General features: G+C 33.3%; 1 protein-coding gene across 1 annotated transcript in view; it reads left to right on the top strand.

Annotated features, from left to right (window-relative positions):
• Window positions 1-2,468: 2,468 nt before the first annotated feature.
• Window positions 2,469-12,689, top strand: part of LOC149800450 (telomerase Cajal body protein 1-like) — a 104,130-nt gene continuing 93,909 nt past the window's right edge. The window contains exon 1 of the mRNA XM_089960067.1: window positions 2,469-2,525. The gene's annotated coding sequence lies outside the window, so the exon portion shown is untranslated. The remainder of the gene's footprint in view (window positions 2,526-12,689) is intronic.

Raw genomic sequence — 12,689 nt, 5'->3', positions numbered from 1 at the left:
CAAGCATATATTTTAATATACACATAATTTTAATACACATGTATTTTTAAAGCATGCTGTACCTAACTGAATATAATACATAACGAAAATGCGAAATTGTTAGATGTACTTAAGTACATATATACAAGTATGGACATAGAACTCATTATTAGTTGAATAAAACATTTTTTATATATGGAGAATGAACTACTTTACATTTCCACACACACACACACACACTTTTTTCATGATCTTTACATTTTACTTGTATATGGTGTTTCACAGTCTATTTTGTTATGCTAGTGTCAGTTTGCACATGCAAATGCAAGTATTTATTCATCTCGCATATTTGTCTTCATTGTTAAGTTTATTTTATGTATATATGAATTGTTTATACGTAACATGTATTACTTAAGTCTATTTTATGTTATATATGAATTGTTATACGTAATCTGTGTTACTTAAGTATATATATATATATATATATATATATATATATATATGAATTACTATACGTAATCTATGTTACTTAAGTCTATTTTATGCATATATGAATTGTTATACGTGTATGTAATCTGTGTTACTTAAGTCTATTTCATGCATCTATGAAATCTTATACGTAATCTATGTTACTTAAGTATATTTTATGTATATGTGGGTTGCTATACGTAATCTATGTTACTGAAGTCTATTTTATGCATATATGAATTGTTATACATGTATGTAATCTGTGTTACTTAAGTCTATTTCATGCATCTATGAATTACTATACGTAATCTGTTACTTAAGTCTATTTCATGCATATATGAATTACTATATGTAATCTATGTAACTTAAGTCTATTTTATGCATATATGAATTGTTATACATGTATGTAATCTATGTCACTTAAGTCTATTTTATGCATATATGAATTGTTATACATGTATGTATTATGTGTTACTTAAGTCTATTTTATGCATATATGAATTGTTATACATGTATGTAATCTGTGTTACTTTAAGTCTATTTCATGCATACATGAATTGTTATACATGTATGTAATATGTGCTGCTTAAGTCTATTTCATGCATACATGAATTGTTATACATGTATGTAATCTGCGTTACATGTATGTAATCTGCGTTACATGTATGTAATCTGCGTTACTTAAGTCTATTTCATGCATACATGAATTGTTATACATGTATGTAATCTGTGTTACTTAAGTCTATTTCATGCATACATGAATTGTTATACATGTATGTAATCTGTGTTACTTAAGTCTATTTCATGCATACATGAATTGTTATATCTAAATATTAGTTTCTTACACTAGATAATGGTTATAAAAATAAATAGAAAATCAAATCCTTATTCATTGCAATTGTAAATCCGTCTAGGTGGCTAGTGAGTAAACACACGTGAGAAAACAAAAATTACGCCTTTTGTGCCAAATACATCTATTTCATTTTGATTAAAAATGATTTTCAAGCAGACTATTTTCTGAGTGCTCATTCCTTTAAGAAAGTTTACGTCCCATCTAAAGTTTCGAGTTTCGTGTTCATTTACCTCCCCCAGTTCCAGGCAATTGACCTATTGACCTCGACTTTTACCTTTTAGAATCGTACATTGACCTCGTTTGACCACATATGACCTCCGAGAAAGTAGCTCCAAATGAGTTCAACGGCGAGTGCAAGGACTCCCAACTAATGGCAGAGTGTACCAGACAGACTGGTTATCCCAAAAATAACCGATCAATTAAACATTCGCTCACAAGTTTCACCAAATCCAGTATTTTTAGAAGCTCTGTCATTCGGATGAATTTAAATTTCTGGGTTTTTTTTCTTCCTACGTGAAGTCATCGATTTAGGACCTTATTATGAAATACCGACTGTGTTATCGATACTTAATAATAACAAACAAAAGGTGCCAGTTGGACACCGTACAAGTGCACCAATGGAGGACTCACGGTACTAATTCCACTCCAATGGTAAACATATGGAAACACTGTCATATTCAAAATTCAATAACTTAAAATTTATGGGTGCTGATAATGACACCTATAATTTTTCGTGCACATCTAACCTTGGTGCAAGCTTATGTGTGGAGAACACCATATGACCCGCGGCAATTTGTTTACATACATGTGCATGAAACACGTGTTATTGATTCTGCACCAAATGAATCAGGTGCTACTTTCAGTATTGAGTACTCCTGAGTCAAGCCTGTAAAAATGCTAAAATTGCATCAGTAGAAATTTGTCAATATTTTTTTTACATTACATATAGGACAAGCTCTCAAAAGATATTTTTCCTAAAATTTTCATTTTCATTATTAACCAATTATGGACCACCAAACCTGTAAATACTCTATCATTTCTTCACCCATTTCTAGACTGGTTCACAGTTCTTCCGTATAATTAGTACCGTGTGTCCTGGAGTGGATACCAAACCAGGATATAATTATGAGTACCAACAATTTACCGTTACACCTTTTCATGTTAGTGACAGGGGCATAAACATGGTGGACAATTGTAACTCGTACCTTAATTGACAAACTGAATGGTTTGGACACTTCTTTTTTTAATAATTATTTTATTTAGTCTTCTAATTTATTAGGTTACCTTACTTATGAGCTTATGCATATACTATTGTTCATAAATAAGGAAAGTTTTCAAATGTACGAACGACATGAAGCGGTTTCAAACTTCTCGCCGTTCACTTAATTTCGGCCTAAACCGGATTTCGTCTCTTTCGACCTTGCTTGCAGACATCATTAAATGAATATGTTCATTGTTTTTTTTTTTGTTTTTTTTTTTACAAAACTTTGATTTGTTTTTATAAAAAAGTGTGGAAAATATCCAGATTTGATAAATTATGAAATCATTAGATGTACTAACAAAATGAAAATTTTCCAAGCTTTTAAATTTTTTTAAGTTAGCAGATTATGTCCCCCGAAACTCCTCTTCTATGACTTCTTCCCCTGTCCCTCTTCCTAGACCATCAGAGTTTCAAAAGATAGAACAGTTATAAGAAATCATGATCATAACATAACGAAAGTTATTATTCTCATCTTTTTCTTTTTATTATTATAGTATTGTTATTTTGCTGTGGTTTTCAGTTGGTAATGTTATTTTGCTACTTAATTTTTTTTTTAAATTTTTTGTAAGGACTACACTGCCCGGCACCTGTATCTACTTATCATTACTACAACAGACAAATGCCATTAGACAGCATGTATCATTACTTCAACAGACAAATGCCATTAGACAGCATGTATCATGACTACAACAGACAAATGTCATTAGACAAGCATGTATCATGACTACAACAGACAAATGCCATTAGACAGCATGTATCATTACTATAACAGACAAATGCCATTAGACAGCATGTATCATTACTGCAACAGACAAATGCCATTAGACAGCATGTATCATGACTACAACAGACAAATGTCATTAGACTAGCATGTATCACTACTGCAACTAATGTCAATAAACTGCTATAGTACAAGTCACACAGGTCATGTAGGCATTCAGCACTGACTATTTTAGTCATGGGAGTAATTTTTTTAGAATTTGATTCTACATACCTTTAAGTGGCAAGTATTCACTTCTTTTGGATTAATATACGTCCATATTCCTTTGGAAGGTCATCAGAGGTCTCGCTTGGATTTTAAAACTAGGAGTCCAGGACTCCCGTTTTGGTAAAAATAGGAGTCCTACCATCAAAAGTTGCAGTCCCTTCTTTCCCACAGATTCAACACAGACATGAGTGCATCTATTTTTAGATGGAGGGGTTTTTGTAATGTAATCACTCACTTTAATATAGCTTCATTACAACAGTCCATTGACAGGATTGCAAATTTATGGTTTATTTATTTGTCTATGTCCTTGTAGTAATTCTAGGCAATGGTTAAATAGTATCTGATTAGCTGTTTTTTCCCCGTATTTCGCAAACACTTTTAAGTCGGAAAACAGCTTAGACCTTAAATTGCATCTCACAAATTCCACAACATAGCATTGTCCCATACGTTTCTGACCAACATAATTTGCATTTTAAAGTTAAATCTTTAATAAAATAATACCTTGGCTTTGCTTTCAAAGATTTGTATATTTTTCTGAAAATATTTGCCCTATGATTTACAAAACAGACAATCTAATAAACTGGTACATCCCAGACTTAGCGAAGTCCGCCATTATTTCCCATTAGGCCTACTGGATCACTTACAGTTTCAAACTAATTTTATGACAAAATAGTGTACAAGAGGCAGTTAATATATATCCAGATCACCGATTCTGATCTTAAAACATAAGTTTGTATGTTTTATCATCAAAGGAAATCATGCAGGAAATTGATAGTTGCTACCTTACTCGTAAAAGTGTTATTGGTCAATCAGCTATCAAAACATATGCTTGTGAATGGGCAAAAGTTTGTTTGTCAACGTAAGTGATATCAAAACTAGGCCTAGCTACTGATGTCCTGATGAATACATTTTGCTACAACACCAGAACTAACCAGGCTAAGGTGAGAGGCATTTTAAAGACAGTATGGTTAGTCAATGTACCTCTTAAATAGCTCTTGTTCGTCCATCAGAGTGATACTGAATTTTATCAATCCAAGTCAGGACTTATTCCAAACACTAAGCTAGTCATCACACACTTTCTTACACTTAGCTTCTGTCCTATCTGAACTAAAAATTCTAGCAGCTTTAGTACACTTCTGAATTTCGTTACAATCTTTGTAAGGTTGCTGTTTAACCCCCAAATACTTATCCAGATTTATGAATGGCATTTAGTCTAAGTCTCAACATGTCTTGATTCTGAGGTCACGTGCACTACTTATTCCGATACATTCGGAAATGAACATAGTAACAAAAGCTAAAGTTGTTTAATTGATGTACTTTTATAAATGACTGCATGTACATCTCTGGGTCTTTCTGACTCTGAATTCAATCACTGTAAATATAAGTACTTTGTTTCCCCCCCCCATCCACCAGTCAAAGCCTTTGAACTTGCCACCCAGCTATTGCATCATGTTCTTTTTGATGTACACTTATAATGGCAACATGTATGTACATCAAGGGGTCTTTCAGTCACTGAATTCTGTCATTGTAAATATCAGCACAGCTACTTGATCAACACATTTTCCCACAAAGCAGGTACTGAAGCGAGACTGGCAAGTCTTTGAATTTTGCCACACACCTATTACATGTGTACGGAGGACTCCCGCTTCAGTGATTTTCTGTGTCCCAGATCATAAATTGGCATCCAAATATGCATAATTAAACGTTTCAGAGATCACTGGTCATTATTTAGACAGAGAGGTGCAAACGGCAAAATCAATGTTAAAGTTCATATACATTTTTGGATGAAATGAACCTTTAGGTGTGATCCAGTACAATCTGGATTGAATGTCGTGCGCTGTGATGCGACAGTGAAAGCTACACATATCGACAAACAAATCGTAATACCGTATATTGTGACAATTCCACTTGATGCGCTCTTATTTTGACCCAAGTTTAGTACGTGGCCACCATTATAAAAGTCCTTAGCAATAGATAATTTTCATCTGAAAGTTTCTTGGTGAAAGTTAAGATGCAGAGCATTCAATAATCATGATTGAATCAACTAGGGTTAAAGAAAATTAATGTTAAATTTCAAAAGAATGATTTATATTTAATTTGAAAAGAGTAAATGTGCATATATAACCCATGTGACTTGTACTATATCATGTATCATTACTACAAGATACTAATGCCATTAGATTACTCATGTATCATTGCTACATCATTGCTACAATAGACTAATGTCATTAGACACTATCATGTATCATTACTACAAGTGACTAATCTCATCAGACACTATCATGTATCATTATGGCAAGTGACTAATCTCATTGAACTACTATCATGTATTATTATTGCAAGTGACTAATCTCATTAGCCTACCATCATGTATCATTACTACAAGTGACGTATGTCATTAGAGTACTATCATGTATCATTACTACAAGTGACTAACGTCATTAGACTACTATCATGTATCATTGCAAGAGACTAATATCATTAGACTACTATCTTGTATCATTGCTACAAGTGACTAATCTCATCAGACACTATCATGTATCATTATGGCAAGTGACTAATCTCATTAAACTACTATCATGTATCATTATTGCAAGTGATTAATCTCATTAGACTACTATATGTATCATTACTGCAAGTGACTAATCTCATTAGCCTACCATCATGTATCATCACTAGAAGTGATTTATGTCATTAGAGTACTATCATGTATCATTACTACAAGTGACTAACATCATTAGACTACTATCATGTATCACTGCAAGAGACTAATGTCATTAGACTACTATCTTGTATCATTGCTACAAGTGACTAATCTCATCAGGCTACTCTCATGTATCATTACTACAAGAGACTGTCATTAGACTACTATCATGTATCATTGCTACAGGTGACTAATGTCATCAGACTACTATTGTGTATCATTACTAAAAGAGACAAATGTCATTAGACAACTATCTTGTATCCTTGCTACAGGTGACTAATGTCATCAGACTACTATCTTGTATCATTGCTGCAAGTGACTAATATCATTAGTATAAATATCTGGTCCCTCTTCACACCAAATTTTCAGGAGTTGGCCAGAATTTCTATTTAGTATATACAGTAAATAAAGTCAGACTACTCATTTTCTTACTTTCATGTGTACAGGCCATCAAATTTTGAGGACTCAGACCAATTAATTCTGTTTACTTTGGATGTATTCTTGAAGATGGAGATATCACTCATACCAAACAAGTTAACACAGACTTACGTGTGTAAAATACTTATCTCCAACGGTAGCATATTTTATTTTTAAATTAAATAGATCTGCAGCCACTATTCTTTATTTGCGAAAGAAAACACCATGTATTTATTTGCAAGCATTAATATAATGCAGCCATGACAGTGTTTCCATTTACCTTCATTTGTGCATTGGAGACCACAGCATTTTTTATTTCACCCAGTTTGACAAAGATTGTTTTTTACTCAATCTGAACTCCATTTTTCGAATTCAAAGCTGATTTTTAACTCACAGTCTTGCACCCCTATGGGATATTCTTCATTATTACCTAGTCCACTTCCAGGCAACAATGATCATGCCAGGGCTTCAATATTTAGCTGGTAGAATGATTGCTAAGGGTATTACTCGGAAACAACATTGATCATGCCGGGGCATCAATACTTAGCTGGTAGAATGATTGCTAAGGGTATCACTCGGAGGCAATGCTGATCATGCCAGGGCATCAATACTTAGCTGGTAGAATGATTGCTAAGGGTATCACTCGGAGGCAATGCTAATCATGCCAGGGAATCAATACTTAGCTGGTAGAATGATTGCTAAGGGTATCACTCGGAGGCAATGCTGATCATGCCAGGCATCAATACTTAGCTGGTAGAATAATTGCTAAGGGTATCAGTTGGAGGATTTAGAAATGAACCATTTCAAAAATGCATTTAAACTTTATTAAAACTAATAAAATAATAATTATAATAAAATGGTCAGTGTTGTTCCTTCCTAACTACAGACTTCTGAAGAACAAAATTTTATAAATCTAGATGCAGTTTGGAAACTCTAGAGGTTTGCAATACATACAAAATACTTTAATTCAAATACTTATATATTTTTATGTTATCATGCCACTATTAGCATCAAGAAATGCATATATAGACTATGGTATACACTGTTTATCCACATTATTGCAGTATTCTTTGCAGAGTGCTAATATCTCTGTTTATTTGGATTTTAATAATTTTATATATTAACTCTAATATTACTTGCCGCAAAGTGGAGTGTCCATCAATGTTCTTTACCGTCGAGGTATTTACTAGTAAGTATATTGCTTCCATATTTATGCAAGTCCAGACAATCATTTATATTTATATTTTTTGTTTTGCTGTACAATGTGTTTGATGCAGTACAATTCTTTTTTAAATTTATATTTGCCTTTTCGTAAACAAGGCCTAATCCCAAGAAATGTTTCCTTAGTTTTCTGCAACCACAATGCCCTTAGCTTGTAATGGCAGCACTGCCTTTGTTTTCCCAACCTTTTGATTGAGCCATGAATTTGATTCTTGCTCTGTGCCAAGTAGTCTTGTATTCAGTTAACAGTTTATTTGAACTTACTATGATCATGCTGCACACGTTAACCCTATTCAGTTGCAGCATATGCTTTTTTTGTGCAAGATTTTATTGTTTGTCATCTTGTTATCATAATTGATGCAATGAGTCATTGATGTTTACTTGGCATCTATAGCATACACAGCAATAATTGTCTTTAAGAATATTTTTGTAATCTGTGCTAGCAAAATTATTGCCATTTTCACTCAGTGTATTTAATAATTTATTTCTGCTGAAATATTGTTATTTTGTTAACCTAGATATAATACACACTTGGTTATTTTGCATCTTACACTGTGTCATGTGTGCATTGTTGATGCCTTGGAGTAATTGTTATTCATTCTCTCTTTCTCTCTCTCTCTCTCTCTCTCTCTCTCTCTCTCTCTCTCTCATTTATGAAATTGTTGGATCCAGTTTTCATTGTCAGAACACACTGAAACCATTGAGGAGAACCAAAGATGATTCGTTTATACATCTTCATGTCAACAAACAACATGTCAGTGTTTTTACTCAGCATATGCCATACACTATATGTATGTGTACACTGTAGATGGTGGATACATTTCTTTTTCACATTAAATAAGAACAATATAAAGTTTCTGTCAGGAGGTGGTGGGATGATGTGTAAGATTGCCCACTCCTTATGGTTTTTGGTTTTTATCATCTAGAAGATGATCAACCAAGGTGTTATTGCACAGATCAAGTAAACAACAAACTAAAATATGAAATTAATAGATGGAATACCAGAGATCTGAGCAAGGATTTAGAATAGAACAACACGAGCCCTCATATGTAAAATATAAAATTTAATCAGTTTCATAAACAAAATAAAATTGAACTTGACATTAGAATGATAATGATTCATTTTCTCTTAGAAATAGAGTTAATAGATCATGCAAAATTGAATTAGTCATTCTGTTACACAAATTGTATCATATAGATATTTTGTCGATTTTGCAGTATTTCTCTTCCTTCTCTCTCATTTTTGGCCTCCGGTTTACCAACCATCATAGTTGTAGATTATGGTCTTTCCACTGTGCAACACAGTATGGAGCTATTTTTTCCTTTGTGTCTTCCCAAGCCCTCCTAGCTCAGAGAATTCTCAATGTCTCTATGGTTACAGATCTTCCAAATTTCCATACCCCCTTGTCCCTTGGAAGATGTATTTAATGAGAATAGTAATTTTTTCTAGTGATCTTGGAGCCAGATTCCCATTTTAGTAGAAAAACTCTGACTAATATTATTGATGGAGATTACATTAAAACCTTGAATTTCATCAGGGAACACATCCCCTCATTTAGCTTAGCCAGTCAGGATTACTTTCTCTAACTGCCTAAAATTTTATCATTCACTCTCATTAAAGTCAGAATAATCCTCTCTAGTCTTCCTTTATTAATAGCTATCTGGAAAACATAACTTTATGACACCAGTTTGAAATGGATCAAGACGTCCAAAAATTTCTCTAGATTGTTTCAACTCTACATGACCTTACATTGACATATATGTCAGCCTGTTATCAAATGGACTCTAATTAAGATTCAGTTCATGCCTCCAAGCAGGAGGGGTTAGCGATTACAAGCCACCAAGTTATTGCGAGCCTATCCAATATATAAATCTTAATGGTTAATATGTAACGCTGACTACGATAGAATGTGCTGTGAAATTATCTCTACAAAATTCAGCACCATTAATGTTTCTTTCCATGAGTTATCAGTTAAACATTCTAGTTACTTACTTTTCTTATAAAATGTAGTAATGGGGTGTGGCAAATTCAACACAGTTTGTTTTGTGTCAAAAAGTGCTGGGGCATATGATCATTGGTAAAAGCATTATGTTACAGGAAAAAATCATCTATTTTTTTGTCCCAAGATATATGTCTATCTATCCATCTATGTCTCTGTCTGTCTGTCTACCATAATACTTTTAATGGTCCCTATTACCTGACTATTCTTAAAACTATTTTCCTGAATGACAAAAGTTTGTTGACATGAAAGTCTGTTAAATTATGGGATGGCATTTAAGTTATGGTGTTGTTTTGAACATTTTTGACTGTATTGTCCAATACAATTCATAGTTAATTGCAAAATATAACACTTAATGTTGTTCATTTTTGTGCTTCAAGAGAGTGCATTATTTTCTGAAATAAAGCATCTATGATAATAACAACAAAAGGATCTGAGAAGCCAAGATTTACTTTTCATTTACTCCCCAGTGCAATCAAAGTCTATGACAAAAACAGAAAGGACAAGGAAATAGAAACAGATAAAAGAGACTATTTCTTTTATTTTTGTTTAATGGTTGTAAGGAGTTATTCAGAAAGTGTGGCAGGTGTTTATTTAACCTGTCTTTTAATAATGTGTTTAACTTAGTTCTGCAGTAAAACCTATCTTAACAGACCTGATGTGAGTGACTACCTGTCATTTACAACCATAATTGTAATGCACAGAATTTAGTTCGTATATGCACTGCCTTGAGCAACCACCTGCAGATTGCGACATGCAACTATAATTATTAGGCAAAATTTGCACTGCAGAAATATATATAAACACCAGCAAACTTGATTTAATCTTTTTTAAGCATGGCAGCTTAGGAGGTTCCACAGGCAGATTGTACTAAATATCACTGCTGTGAGTGACTACCACAAAACTGATAGATAGATAAATAGATAGATAGATGATAGATAGATAGATAGATATATCAACCAAAACCTCTAGTCGTTGTTACAGTTGATCACTAATAACAAATATATTTTGCTACCAGTGGCAGACTCCAATGAAAAAGAGAAAAGTCTGAACACTGGAGTAAAAACTTAATGTAACCGAAAGAACTGAAGTTAACTTAAATACTAGAGAAATAAGGGTTACCTTAGTTAAATTTGCAAGTAATTTACTAATACATGTACCTGTCAACATCAAATATAAATGCGAATGTTTTATGATAGATGCATACAATATTTTAAATGATTGTCAGTATCTTTCCTTTTAAACAGAGTTGAATTTTGAAGTTTGCATAAACCTCTCTTGAGAGATTACCTATCTTGAGAGACTGCTTTTTGTTGGCGGAAAGGTTTGTTTTGTCATGACAGGTTTTACTTTAATTCCATTTGATCTTGTTTCTGTTTCTGCATACAAAAAAAATGCATGGTTGCTGCATGATATTCATCTATTGGTGATTGTTTAAGGGTCAGTTCATAGAATATGCTGCACTAAAAATCATGCCAATATCCATTTGTAAAAATTACTTATGATTTAGATTTTTTTTGAAACCTAATCAATATTGCGGTGTTGGACTCTGAGCATAGGATTGCATGTTCCCTGCAGTAGTTTGGCCTATGTCCTCCAAAACTTGACCTGTGTGTGTTCATTGGGCTGTGTGTGTTCAATGGGCTGTGTGTGTTCAGTGGGCTGTGTGTGTTCAATGGGCTGTGTGTGTTCAATGGGCTGTGTGTGTTCAGTGGGCTGGGCTGTGTGTGTTCAGTGGGCTGTGTGTGTTCAATGGGCTGTGTGTGTTCAATGGGCAATCTTTTTTATCAGGAAAAATAAATGGAAGGATACATCTACTACTTTTCTACATCCATCAATGTATGTTGATGCAGGCAATGGCAAAGGTCACTAAAGGGAGTAAAAACTGTACAGTGGCATTTAATAACCATTATATGCAAAATATCTGTACAAAGGCATTTAATATCCATTTTATACAACATATCTATACAGTGGCATTTAATATCCATTTTATACAACATATCTGTACAATGGCATTTAATATCCATTTTATACAACATATCTATACAATGGCACTTAATATCCATTTTAAATATCATATTTGTACAATGACATTTAATATCCATTTTATACAACATATCTGTACAATGGCATTTAATAACCACCAAATTTGGAGGATGGGGGACACAGTATCCCCTTCCATTAGAGCCTAGCTAGCTACAACACTGATTTTGTTCTAAATTTTCTAATTTCAAGTGACAAACAATGCATATTTAAGACAGGATGCATTATGGTGAAAAGTATGCATTTAACAACAGTACCTTGCTTAATATTTCTGGTTCTTGTTTAATACTAATTTCAAGTGATGGCCAGCACTAATGATGTATGTATGAGACAGGGCGTATAAAATTGTTGTGTTTCCAAATGTACCATAAATAGCAGCACTTTTTCTGTTTGTAATTTAGGGTATAGGGGTCCCACAGCATTTTAATATTGGTTTCGCTAAGGCTTTGTGGTATATATTATGGTCTGTATTTTTTATATGCTTATCCTTAAGTAAAGGTTATTATGTTATGATGTCCATCTGTCTGTCTGTTACCTAGTTTAGTTTCATGTCTTGATGGAAGGCAGTTCATATTATGTCATCATGTTCATTTGTCAGTCTGTTACAATATTCATTTCTGCATAACAGCTGTCCACTATCTACAGTTACCAAACTTTGTGAATGGCTTGCAAATCCGGTAAGGAAAAAGCCCATTGATTTGGAGGTCATTGGTCAAGGTCACTGGCTGAAAGAACAAAAATGGTTTCTTCACAGT

The sequence above is a fragment of the Sinohyriopsis cumingii genome, chromosome 5 (genome assembly GCF_028554795.1).
Source record: "Sinohyriopsis cumingii isolate HCF-2022 chromosome 5, ASM2855479v2, whole genome shotgun sequence".
In the NCBI taxonomy this organism is placed as follows: Eukaryota; Metazoa; Mollusca; class Bivalvia; order Unionida; family Unionidae; genus Sinohyriopsis; species Sinohyriopsis cumingii.
Note: the sequence above shows the minus strand (reverse complement) of the source record. Positions and strands in the feature narration are given on the sequence as shown.